The 12,935-nt window shown below is 56.7% G+C and overlaps 1 long non-coding RNA gene across 2 annotated transcripts; it reads left to right on the forward strand.

Annotated features, from left to right (window-relative positions):
* The first annotated feature begins 2,839 nt into the window (after nt 1-2,839).
* On the forward strand, nt 2,840-6,945 carry LOC308530308. Of its 2 annotated transcripts, none has more exons than XR_013996839.1 (3): nt 2,840-2,990; nt 4,541-4,647; nt 5,514-5,614. It is a non-coding gene; the product is annotated as an uncharacterized lncRNA (long non-coding RNA). The 2 variants fall into 2 exon arrangements; XR_013996840.1 differs by lacking the exons at nt 4,541-4,647; nt 5,514-5,614 and adding exons at nt 4,266-4,316; nt 6,888-6,945 and having other exon boundaries at nt 2,866-2,990.
* The last annotated feature ends 5,990 nt before the right edge of the window (nt 6,946-12,935 follow it).

The raw sequence follows: 12,935 nt of genomic DNA on the forward strand, positions 1-12,935 counted from the left end.
GTGGAAAGGGATGGATGGATGGATGGATGGATGGATGGATGGATGGGCCTTGGTTACTATGTCTGCCTTTAGGGTTATATGGGAGTTGTGTATTTTGCACCCTTTTCATCGGCAGCAACTCTGGGCTCCCCCCCAGCTGTTTCGGAAACGGTTCCCCATGTCCCGTTTTCCAGCCTCAGCTGCTGCCTGCACAAAAGTCACCTAGGAGCCTCCCTGCCTCCCTGGAGACTTGCAGCTCAGCCCTCCACCTCTTTGGAGCTAACCCCCACCAGTCACCTTTGTTTCTCTTTTCTGTGCCTTTCTTCCCAGGAAATGCGGTTCCTTTCTGGCGATCCTGCAGAATCCTGTTGCCATGAGAATTGCAACTCTGCATCTTCACCCATGCTTCTCAGGTTCCCTCCCATCTCCGCGGAAGCCCATGGCCGGTTTTGGGGCCATGCATTCCTCTGCTGTGGCCCCAGGGATGCTGGGTGTTTGCCTTCCTCAAGACCCCTTTGTCTGCCTGCCTCCTCCTTGTGCCGTCACCCCCGTCCTGCCTTGCAAAGTGGCAGCCTACCCCCACCCTCCATGCTAGAACACGTTCATCTGCGTCCTGCCCTTGATGGTGACTCCCGCTCTCTCTTGCAGCACCGCCTGTACCCACTTAGCCTCGAGGGCTAGGCAGTGGTTCCCTCTGTGGTCATGCACGGGTACTCACCTCCTTGCTTAGCAGCGCATGGATGTGAACTCGGCAATTGCCCCTCCTCTCCCTCGTCACATTGGATCGCCACGGAAGCCATCGCCTCGTCCCTCTGTGCCACATCTGCGGTCATCCTCAGTTGGCCCATGTACCTGTGAAATCAAGTAGGTTAGCACCATCCCTGAAGACTGCCTGCCTGTGCACACTCTTCGCTGCCAGCAAGGTGATCCTGGAGGATGGCAAAGTGTCTTTTGTCTGTGGCCCATTTTCTTGCCTCACTGGTCATCTGTTGCGTGCATTTCCAGAGGGCTGTAGTGTAGTGAGCGTGGTTTTCGCCTGTTGTGTTTGCAGATGTCTGCAAGCCCAACAGGTTTCACCAGGAACTGCTGGTAGGCCTAGTATTTGCCTTGCGGATGCCTGTCTGCTGCTGGTTCCAGCATGTGTTCCATTGCTGGGTCCCTGTACCTCGTCGTGGCTCTTTCCCCAATGCAGCTGTTGGGATCCTGGAGAAATATGTGTCAGGACTGTTAACCCTCTTCACTATCGCATCGCCTGGGAGTGTTTGGGCAGCAGGTGCCCAGCCTGTGCAGAAACGGGTGGGTGCGGTGAGAATCAGCTGCAGTCATTTCTGGCAGCACACACAGGGAGCAGTTGGGGCAGCATTTCGGGCTTCTTACTTACTTCAGGTACTTGCTTCTCAGGCTTGTCTCCTCCACGTGTGGCGCTAGCAGAGGGTTTCCTGGTACTCCACAGGGGTCCTTAGGTCCGAATCCATTCCGGTCCCCATTCATGGGGTGTACGTTGGAAGAGATGGGAGTTTTGATGTCCAGGTGCCTGATGGTGGCCTTTCTTTCTTTCTTTTTTTTCCCCCCTAAGCATATTTTCATTGATTTTCTGCAGAGAGGAAGGGAGATGGATAGAGAGTGAGAAACATCGATGACAGAGACACATCGACCAGCTGCCTCCTGCATGCCACCTACTGGGGATGTACCTGCAGCCGAAGTAAATGCCCTTGATGGGAATTGAGCCTGGGACCCTTCATTCCTCAGGCCGATGCTCTTTCCCCTGAGCCAAGCCGGTTTGTGTTAGGGTGCTATTGTGAAGAGTGCTTTCGGTGTTGCTGTCTGAGGCTCTGTGGGGTTCCAGTCCCCACAGGCATTGTCCGTGGCATTTCCCCATCACTTGCTCTCTGGACTCAGGAGCTATGCCCTCCCCCAACGTCTCCAAAACAGGTTCCTGGGACCCGAGGAACAGTAGGGAGCTCTGCAGCCAGGAGGGTGGGGCGGGGCAGTTACCTTCCTGGCCCATGTCCTCCAGCTCTCCTTTGCTTGGTCCAGGGTCTCTGGCCAGACATCCTCACAGGGGCTTCCCCAATCAGCCGCAGCCATCTGTCCTTCCCTTCCAGTTCTCTATTGCTCTTCCTGCTGTAAATTCCCTTCGGTTGCCGCCCCCCGCCCCCCCCCCCCCCCAGCTTACGTAGTGCATGTCTACTTCAGCCAGATTCTGTGCAAAAGCAACGGAGGGTCCCCCTTGCATGTAAGGAAAAACTTACCCAGGTTTGCCGGATCCTCAGCGGGGCTCACGGGCCCCCCTGGTGCATCCCAGGATCGCTGTACTGTGCGTGCGGTGCTTCCTTGACTTTCCTTGGAATTCTCCCGCGACTCTGCTCAGTCTTGTGTGCTTACGATGATTGCAGTCGCCTGTGCCGTGACTTTGTGTCGTCGGCCCTGGGCGGTAGAGCGGGCGGTGGTTAGAGATGCGTGCAGCCATGGTGTGGAGAGGGGATGAGGAGGGCGCACCTTGCTTTTATCAGCTTCCCTCCGAAGGAAGCTACGTCACTTGTCCTCATCGTGACTTATTGGATGTGATTTCAGGGGCGTGGGCATCAACTCAGCTTTTCCCGCCAGGATGGGGGGCGCGAGCTCATGCCTGCAGGTGAGCTGCATCTCCATGACAAAGGCCGAGTGCCTCAGCGCGCCTTTTCTGGCTCTCCAAGCACCGGAAGCAGGGGAGCCCCGACCAAGACTTTACGGCTGTGCCGTCTCTGCCGCCCGGACACAGCGGGTCCTGTCAGGGAGGTTGGTGTCTGAGGCCCGGGATTCAGTCCTCCCCTGAGGAGAGGGAGCTGTTCCCGCTGCAGCGCACAATGCCTTGCTTCAGGGCTCCTTGCGAGCACTGTCCTGTGAGCAGTCCGGCGCTTCCTTTGCTTTGGCCTTCAGCGGCTCCGGGAACGGTCCCCCGGGTGTGCGTTGGCGGCTGAGGCAAGCGCGTGGCGGGCCTCCCTCCAGCGGCTGCGGACGTGAGGCTGGAGGTGAGCGGGGCAGAGCGTGGGAGCGAGGCAGGGAGGGAGGAGCCGGGGGGGGGGGGGGTGCTTGCGCTGAGGTGCTACGTGTGCTCGGACAGCACTCTCTTTGCTTTGCTCCCCTTTCGGTGGCATGTCGGCTGCTTTGCGTGCTCCCTGTTTTCCTTGAAATCATGCCAGAGTGAAGGTGGAGGACAGTGTGTTGGCTTCTTTCTTCCTTGTGGTTTGCCAGCCAGGCACCTGGCGTGGAGATGCACAGCTTCCATGTGCTACTCCACAGGGACTCATGACGGGTGCCTCGGCTTTGCTGCTTCAGTAAGAATTTCCCCCGAGCGCTTCCCTCCCGTGAGGGCCTGCAGTTCTCTCCCAGTCCCTCTGGTCAGTTTGCAGAGGGAGCATTCCCTGCATGGGTCTGGCTTCACCATTGTCAGGCTCTCCTCAGGGGCAGGGGTCATGCAGTGTGCTGTGTGCTGTGTTCTGCCTCGTCCCACTTCCCTGTTTGCCTGTTCTTTTACGATTGTCTTGTGCTGCTGCCATGCTTGCATGGTTTTCCCGGCCACGTGCCGCATGTGCTTGCTCATTGTTGATTCCCTTTGTGTTGTGAGGCAGCCTCCGTATGTGCTGTGTGTGTGTGTGTGTGTGTGTGTGTGTGTGTGTGTGTGTGTCTGTTTTTCTGTCTGTCTGCGCTTTGGGGTTGCCGTCATGGTTCGGAAAAGTGGTCTGCCTGTTCTCTTGCTCGGGCACTTCTTGGCAGGCAGGGCTGCTGTTAGATCCCTGATGGCCTCTGTGGTTCATGATTTGCCCTGCATGTTTCCATGCTGTCTCGCGACGTTCGCCTGTGACTGCTCCAAGCAGCCATCTAGGTGCGCTTTTAGCTGGAAACGCAGACCGTCTGCTGTGCGCTGTGTGGGGGTCGCCCTGAAGGTCTTGCCTCCGCTGCGCTTCCACATTTCCAGGGGTTACTTCTGCTCCTCTGCTGCCGTCTGCTGGCTGTCAGTGGGATGGCGCAGTGTTTCTGCAGCGGCGGGGAGCTGCTGTTGTTTTCTGACCCTTTCTTGGTGCATTGCTCTTTCCAGTCCTTTTTCAAGGCTGCCTATGACATGGTTTCCTTCCATTCTTCTCTTTTTACCCTCCCTCCCTCCCTCCCTCCCTCCCTCCCTCCCATCTTCCTCCCTCCCTTCCTTCCTTCCTTCCTTCCTTCCTTCCTTCCTTCCTTCCTTCCTTCCTTTCTTCCGTCATTTCCTTCCTTATGTTTGTTTGGCTGGCTGCTCACCTGCCTGCAAGTTTCTCAGCTGTTGTGATTGTCCGGTCTGTCATTGATTCCGGCTATGCCAGGTGAGTTTTGGATTTTGCTGTGCTTACAGTGCCTGCTAACTGAGAAAGGGGAGTCCTTCTCTGGATTGTGTTGTTTTCCATTGGCGGTACTGCTCCCTTCTGCAGTTTCCCGTTGGGCTCACAGCGTGTTTTCCTCTTGTGGGACCTACCATGGCTCGCATGCAGTCCACGGTGCATGTTTTCTGAGATGCCCCATGACAGCCTGTTGGGGACTGTGCTTGCAGGAAGCGTGTGCTCAGATGTTATGGACCACTTGTGCTCGTCAAACTGGTGCAGGTTTCCCGTTCTCTGTGCAGGAGGTGACGGATTTCTGTGCCACGGCAAGGGAACGGTACTTTTAGTGATGACTCCTCCGGTTTCACTTTTGTTTTATTCCCCTTGCTTTGCGAGATTCTTTCCATGCCTCCCTCCTGTGTCTGAGTTCGTGTACGGCACCTACCTACCTACCTACCTACCTACCGTCCTTCCGGCCTCATCCCTGGCCCTCACTCTCCATGAATGGAGGCCACTGAGTGCTGGCCATCTGTGCTGCTGACATTGCGTGCTGCATTGCTACTTGATGCAGGCTGCAGGGAATATCTGCCTGTCTCACTGTTTGCACAGAGGAACTTTCCCCAGTCAAGGTGCCATTGCCTGTGTTTGGACTGGTTTCCTCACATGTCTGCGTGCACGGTGCCGCCTGGGTGTTGTTCTGCAGCCTCAGTCACTGAGAGTCCTGCTGTGTTGAGTCTGTTCTGCCTTTTTGACGTCTGCAGCCCTTGTGCATTGTCTGCTCTGTGTGGTCGTCTGCTTTGTGGTCTCTTTATTCGTTGCTTGTCTGGCCAATGAGGTCTTGTCACCTGTGGCTTGCTGGGGCACCGCTTTGCATGCTTTACCTGTTGCATCCTGCTGTGCCAGGACACCTTTCCCACGTCACCTTGGTTTCCTCCTTCTTGATTTCTACTGCAGCTTTCCGTGCTGCTTCCCCGCCTGCATGTGCCAGCAGTTTCCAGTCAGCACGGTTTCCATGCTGCCGGCTCCAGATGGTCCGTGTCTGCTGTGCCCGGGCTCAGGATGGGTCGGCAATCCTTTCTCTGTGCGCTGTGAAGTGCGCGCCGCTTCATTTGTGATCCTTTGCTGCCATCTTGTGGGTATTTCTGGAACTGCAGCACATTTTACGAAAGGCTTCTGAGAGTGCTGATTCAGGCTTCCTTTCAGGCCTTCCAGGATGTGTTCCCTGCCTTCTGCTCCTGCTGTGAGCCTCTGCCTTTGCTGGCATTACGTCCTACCTTGTATTTCCTGTGCGGACAGCTTTGACGGTGTGGGCAGCGACCGTGGAGAGGTTGCTCTGGTTTGAATGCGTGTGTTTCCCTGCTGCCCCTCACTGTGTGTTTCCCTGAGGTTTGGGCTTTGCTTTCATGCCTCCTAGGAAGGCTTGGCGGGCACAGCCCGCCCTCACCGTGTGCTGGTAGAATGGCTGTGTACACCGTGGAGCCTTCTTGGCAGCTGCTGACTGTTTCTTTCGCTGTGCCCCTTGAGGTGCACTTGCCGTTTCCTGTTGCTTGCTGTTGCCAGAAATTGCTGTCTGCTCTCTGCTTTGCTCCTACCTATGTCCTGCGGCAACTGCTCATTCCCTCTTGCCGGCTCCAGCACAGTCGGTAGCTGTTCCTTGACTGTGCTTCTGTGCTCGGATGCCCACGCCCCGTGCATGCAGTGTGCCGGTGCTTCAGTGCGCTTCCCATCTGTCCTTCCCTGTGGTTTCTGTGCTGACTTTTCCCGCTTCCTTCTGGTGCTTGATGTGTGCCTTACGGTGGGTTATGGGGAGCACTGCAGGTTTGGAGGGAGGCTCGGAGGTTCTGGGGGAGGTTTGGAGAAAGGGAGGTTGGGAGGGAGGGAGGTTTGGAGGGAGGGAGGTTGGGAGGGAGGGAGGGAGGGAGGGAGGGGGCGATGGATGGGGGAGAAGGGGGAGGGAGAGAGAGAGAGAGAGAGAGAGAGAGAGAGAGAGAGAGAGAAAGTGAGACTCAGGGAGGCACAGGGAGACACAGGGAGACAGAGGGACACATGCATAGAGGCACGGGCTCAGACCATGTGTTGGCTACTTGTCCGTTGGTCATTCTCCTTCATTGTGTGCCAGGCCCCCATGGGAGCATGGTCCCCCACTGTGACCCTGCTCCTCAGGTTTGCTGTCCGTCAGTGAGATGTGCTGTTGAGGCTGCTGCTTCTATCGAGTGTTTCTGTGGCTGCCTGCAGGCCGGGGCAGTCTTCTCTCTGTTCTTTTGCCCGATTGGAGTGTGCTTTCGGGATGTGGTCCTTCAGTTGCCACACACTGTTTGCTGTGCTGTTCGTGTCTGCGGATTTGTGTCTGCGCTGCTTGACTGCGGGCTGATGCTGTGGCCCCTGTGCCCCTTCCTTTGGTCGGCTTCCCTGCTGTGCAATTCCCATCACTTCCTTTCTGCCCATGTGCTCTTGCCTGAGGCTGCTGCGTATGTCCATGCTGTTCTTCGATTTCCTGCATGGTGTCTGTGAGGTGTGCTGTGGGAAATCCCTTAATGGCGCACTTCCATCACTCAGTCATTTCCTAATTCTCCACAGCGATGTGTGAGGGCGGCTGTGTGGCACTGCTCCCGGGGAAGTGGCGACATCTCTCCTCCACCTCAGCGAATGGGTTCTCAGCGCCTGCCAGGAAGGGTAAGTGCTGCCACTGCCATGCACTCTTTCTGCTGTGTCCTGGCCTGTGGTGTGCATTCCTGTGGCATTGTCAGGTTGGAATGCTGACTGCCTGCCTCTTTCGCTTGCTGTCGTGGTAGGAGCTACTTGCTGGCTGGTCTGGTGCTGGACCTTGCCTGTGCTTCTGCCCCTGTAGACACGGTGTGTGCTTTGCAGCACTGGCAGCACTGTGCTGTGTGGTTCAGCCGTGACTGTGTGGTGTCCGGCGTGTGTCTGTCTGCCATCGTCCACTGTACGTCATCCCTTCCTGTTCCCGTTGACTTGTGTCTAGGCACAGTGACCATGCGTCAGGGCCCATTACAGCGGGGACAAGGACAGCAGTTACGGTGAATTTGCTCTCAGGCCACGGCAGTGCTGACGGGGGCAGTGTGTGCATGTGCCCCACCCTGTGGTTCTTTGAATGCCAGTCACCATTCTGAGGGTGTTGCCATCCGTGCATGCAGCAGACTGCAAAATGGGTCTTTTCCCCATGTCTGCTCATGTTTCCCAGTGGGCGTTGGTTTCCTGGGGTACGGTGTTGCCTGCCGTTCCATGACATGTCCTGGTACCTGTGTGTGCTGCAGCTTCCCTGCCCGATGCTGACCCCTCATATTCCCCTTGCAGTGGTTTCCCCCCCTTGCCCATGTTCTCGGTTGCCCTGTCTGTTCGATTGCTGGCCCTGTGCATGGCATTTCCAATCATTAAGAGGCAATTCCTTCCCCGAGAAGTGCAGAGCCTGCTGCTTGCCCTTTCTAGGGGGGCAGCAGCCTGGTGGAATCAAGGTGGTTGCTGACGAGTGCATGGAAGGAATATGACGGCCTGCTACGAACTGCTGCGAAGCAAGAGGCATGGTGTGACAGCCCTGGAAAGCGGGCAGAGGCCCCGCAGAGGAGGTGCTGTATCTGTGCCTCTGTGCTGCTGTCCGTGGCTGCTCCAGTGCTTGCCCTCAGGATGCCGTCTGCCTGTGCTCCACAGGAGCGGTGACGGCGCTTGCAGGGTGTTTGCCTCCTTTCCCTTGTGATGCGGTGCTTGTACTTTCAGCCTGGATGTCATGTGCTGCTGAGACTCCCGGTGAGCAGCCTTGCGTCCCACCATGTGTGTGACTGACCTGGGTTTCCAAAGGAAGATCTCTGCTGCACTTCAGTTTGGTGGTGGCGATTTCCTGATGGTCCTCAGACCTAATGGTGCTGCTGCAGACTGCACTGCAAGCAGCCATTTCCATGCGAGGCTAGTGTCGCGTGGGGACAGGCCACGTCTGGGAATGGTGGCAGCCTTCACTTCCTCAGGCCGTGTGAACGTCTCCACTGTGGAGGTGGGGCCACCCAGTCCATGGATGGGTGCACGCATGCCAGCAAAGAGAGCCCCTTTGCCGCGGACAACTCCCAAGGGCATGATGGCCATGCACCCTCTGCAGTTCATTTCCTGCTGTTGCGTTCCTGAGGGCGTGCTGCCATGGATACCTTCCATGGGAAAGTAGCCCTCTATGACACTGTCTGCCGGATCACCGTGATCTTCTGGACTGGGTGTGGCATCGTGCCACTCTGTACTTTCTGAGTGTGCTGACCATGATGGGGAAAGACCTGGCCTTCTCCGTATGGGTGCCATCATTCCAATCTGTGATGAAATCTCCCATGAGTATGTTTGCAGATTGCTACTTTTATGTGTGCTTCTGCTCAGTGTTTGCACAGGAGATTTGGGTTTCCGGTTGTATTGGCAGTTCTACCTGTGATAGCTGTGTTTCCAGCACTAGCGTTGTTGGAAGGTCCACTACAGGGCTTTCCACAGGGTGTTCTCATGGTATCCTGTCTCAGGTTAGACTTCTCATTGCCTAGGCCACTTCCCACTCTTACCGGCCATCCCATGCCAGCATGATCTGTGCACCGCTCACTTGCTGCCGCAAGAAGGCTCCACTTACGTTCTCAAACACGGCAGTGCCTTTGGCTGGTCTGTGCCATGCTTGTTCCTGGACCATGCGGGGCAGTGCTGGCACAGTGCCTACGGTTCCCTCCAAGACTAAGCAGTGTCTCACCCACTCCAGCGTTCCCTGACATTGCTTCTCTTAGGCAGGTACGCGTGGCGTGGATGGCATGACTGTATGCCATGGTGTGCTCCTGCAGGATGAGTGGTTGTCCCTTCCTCATCAGTGCTCCTAGCCATGCCACTTGTCCTGCGGAGCTCGCAGACGGGGGGTTCCCAAAACGACATGGGTGCTGTACGTTGGGTTACAAAAGAATTCGCGGCCAGAACTGTGTCCGCCACGCTTCCTGTGGGCGGTTCGGACCGCGCTTCTGCAGCCGCACTTCACCTGCTCTGTGCTCACTGTGTGCACAGCCCAGACGCCCAATGGGATTCCCACTTGGCAGGCCCTTGACATCACCCTGGCCATCTGTGCATTCCCTGAGGGAGGGATGGGCCCGCCTCCTCCCCGCTCCTTGCTGCGCCTGTGAGCTTGGGAGGCTTTCCACGCATGCCCCCTTGATCCCTACCCAAACTCCCAAGAATCACTTCTGGCAGTCTCTCCATGTCTGGAGTGACTACTTTGGGGCGTGCTCTTCCCTCCTGCTGTGGGGGAGAGAAAGAACTAACTCAGGAAGGGCGTGTCCGTCGTCATTTTGCCTCCTCAGTCCTTATTTCTGTGCAGTGCGGTCTGCCTGCTGCGTGAATCCTTGCCTTTCACTCATACCTGGGTGATGGCGCAGCCATTTCTAGGTCCACCAGCAACAGGGCTGTGCTTCCTTTCTGCGCTTCCACTTCTGGGGGTCACGTGACCCCCAGGGTTTCCCGGGGACCTGCTGGGTGCGGGGGGTGCTTGGCGTTGCTCCCCAGTTCCGCGCATGCGCTTCTGGGTGGTGTCAGGTGTGCCTTTCCCTGTGCAGGTGGTGATATCCTGATCAATGGCATGTCATGGGAGGTGTCTCTGCTTCAGCTCCACTGAGTTGCCTCTGTTTCCCATGTTCGGTGCCTTCAGGGTCAGTGTCAGTTCTCCCTGTGCTTGGCAATCTCTGCTGATGCGCGTCATCAGCGTGTGCCAACGGCTTCGCAACTGTGCTGGCTCCGGGGTGGCTTCCCTGTGCTACTGCCCGTGCTGCCTCGTCTGCTTTCCTGCCCATCATGTACTGGGCCGTGCCGCATGGTGCCCTCGCTATTGCCACGCACCACGGCCTACAGGCTGCATGCTGGGTCTGGATTTGGTGTTCATGGTTGCCAGTGCTGCTGTCCTGTGACGGTGGGATTGCTTTCCCGCCGCGAGCGCAGGGCTACTGCTGCTCCAGGAAGGCCCAAGTGAACTTGGCTACTGTTTGCTGTGGAGCCCTGTTTAGTGCTGTCACTTCTGTCGTGTCTGCACAGTACACTGCGGCTTGAGAATGATGCCTCGAGCTGACGGTGGCTGCTAGATGGGTTCGCTGCCCATCAGCCACAGCCCTCCAGGGTGGCATGCCCAGGTCATGGCTGCGACTGAGCTGTCGGAGACTCCCTGTGCCCCGTCCCCTGGTATCTGCGTGCACTGTGTTCAGGCTATGGAACCTGAGCATGTGCTTGGTGTTCCCTGTCTGCAGCTACATTTCTCTGTGTGTCTGTCACCTGCTACACCCACGTGGCTTCTGTTTCTGCTGCTGGCAGGGTTTCCCCTCTGCAGTTCCTAGGAAGCAGACTGTGTGGAAGGCGTTCCCTGCTTGCCAGGGCCAGGTTTCACCAGCACTTTCCTGTTCCTGGCTGGGGTGCTTCTGCTGGACTCGGTTTGTCTCTCATGGTGACGAGTTTGTCTGAAGAGAAGCACCTTCCTTACCTGTCTTTGCAATGACTGCATTGGCGCGAATTGTTGTGCAGCGGTGCACAAGGTACTTCCGCCCTCCCCTGTGTCCTTGTTGTGTGGAAGCCCCTGTCTGACAGTGCTGGGTGTGTGTGGGCGGTGCGCTGCGTGTGTGCATGCATGCCTGCCGATTGCGCTATGCAGCATGCTGCTCAGGTGGCCGTGTTGGATTCCTTTGCACTGAGAGGTTTTCACGCCTAGGTCGTCCACTTCATCCCGTTCAGGGCTTTTCTCAGTTTGCATTGCTGCCTTGCATGCAGTGCCTGACTCCTGCTTTCGCTGTGCTGTTTGCTGTGCATCGCTGCAGTTGCTGTGTGCTGGCGTGACAGCACAGGTCGGCCTTTGCAGATTGCAGTGTTGGTAGAAGGGGCCGTGGATGCTGTCTGCTGCTGTTGCCATGCTATGCTTCCCTTTTGCTGCCTGTGCGTTCTGCAATTGCTTCCTGTAGGCCAAGGGGTACTGGGTGCACATGTTGCTGGCTTTGCATTCCATGTCACTGTTGCTTGGTGCCTGCTAATGCTTTCAGTCCCTACTCAGGTTAGATGGCTGTTGCAGAGGCGACGTACAGCGTAAGGGGGGAGGGAGAAGGGGGACAGAGGAAGGAAAGCTGGAAGGAAGGAAGGAAGGAAGGAAGGAAGGAAGGAAGGAAGGAAGAAAGGGAGGAAGGGAGGGAAGGAGAGAGAGAGGGAGGGAGGGAGGGAGGGAGGGAGGGAGGGAGGGTAGGCCTGCACCAGCTTACCTGTTCCTGTGTTCTGGTTCCTGAACACTGCAAAACGGTTGCCTGTTACTCGTTACTCCGGTGACCTGCACATGCTAGACAGTTGGCAGTGCCTGCTTGGCCGCTGCCAGGTTAATGGTTGCCAGGGAGTAGGTGACTGCTAAGCACTAATGGATTACTGCTTACCGGTGTGTGCTCACCAGTTTCCGGTTACTGCTTACCTGTTCACTGGTTGCCACTTACAGGTTGCTACTACTTCACACTTTGCCCCTTTTCCGTTTTCGCTTCCTAGGTTGCTGCTTACAACTGAGCAGTTACTGATTACCTGTTTTCCAGTTACTGCCCGCCAGGTTTAGCGGTTACTGGTTGCCAGTTGCCACTTCCTACTTAGCAGTTACCAGGTTGCCAGTTACAAGGTTACCACTTACCAGGCAACGAGTTTCCAGGGTACTGGTTACCAGGTTACTGGTTGCCGGCTACCAGGTGACTGGTTACCAGTTACCGGTTACCTGGTTACCGGTTGCCTGGTTACCGGTTACCAGGTTACCAAGTTACTGGTGACTGGTTACTGGTTACCAGTTACTAGTTATCCGGTTACCGGTTACCAGGTCACCGGTTACCGGTTACCAGTTACCAGGTTACCAGTTACCGGGTTACCGGTTACCGATTAGGGTTACCAGGTTACTGGTTACCACGTTAATGGTTACCAGGTTACCGGTTACCGGTTACTGGTTACCGGTTACTGGTTACTGGTTACCGGTTACCAGTAATTAGCCGGTTGCCGGTCACCGGTTATCGGTTACCAGGTGACCAGTTCCCAGGTGGCCGGTGAACGAGTACAAACTACCAGGTTACCAGGTTAGCAGCTACACGGGGGTCAGGGTCAGGGTCAGGGTCAGGGTCAGGGTCAGGGGTCAGGGTCAGGGGTCAGGGGTCAGGGGTCAGGGGTCAGGGTCAAGGGTCAAGGGTCAGGGTCAGGGTCAGGGTCAAGGGTCAAGGGTCAGGGGTCAGGGGTCAGGGGTCAGGGTCAAGGGTCAAGGGTCAGGGTCAGGGTCAGGGTCAGGGTCAAGGGTCAGGGTCAGGGTCAGGGTCAGGGTCAGGGTCAGGGTCAGGGTCAGGGTCAGGGTCAGGGTTAGGGGTTAGGGTTAGGGTCAGGGTCAGGGTCAGGGGTTAGGGTTAGGGTCAGGGTCAGGGGTTAGGGGTTAGGGTTAGGGTTAGGGTTAGGGTTAGGGTTAGGGTTAGGGTTAGGGTTAGGGTTAGGGTTAGGGTTAGGGTTAGGGTTAGGGTTAGGGTTAGGGTTAGGGTTAGGGTTAGGGTTAGGGTTAGGGTTAGGGTTAGGGTTAGGGTTAGGGTTAGGGTTAGGGTTAGGGTTAGGGTTAGGGTTAGGGTTAGGGTTAGGGTTAGG

Source organism: Myotis nattereri, assembly GCF_964212035.1.
Source record: "Myotis nattereri genome assembly, chromosome: 1".
NCBI classification, from domain to species: Eukaryota; Metazoa; Chordata; class Mammalia; order Chiroptera; family Vespertilionidae; genus Myotis; species Myotis nattereri.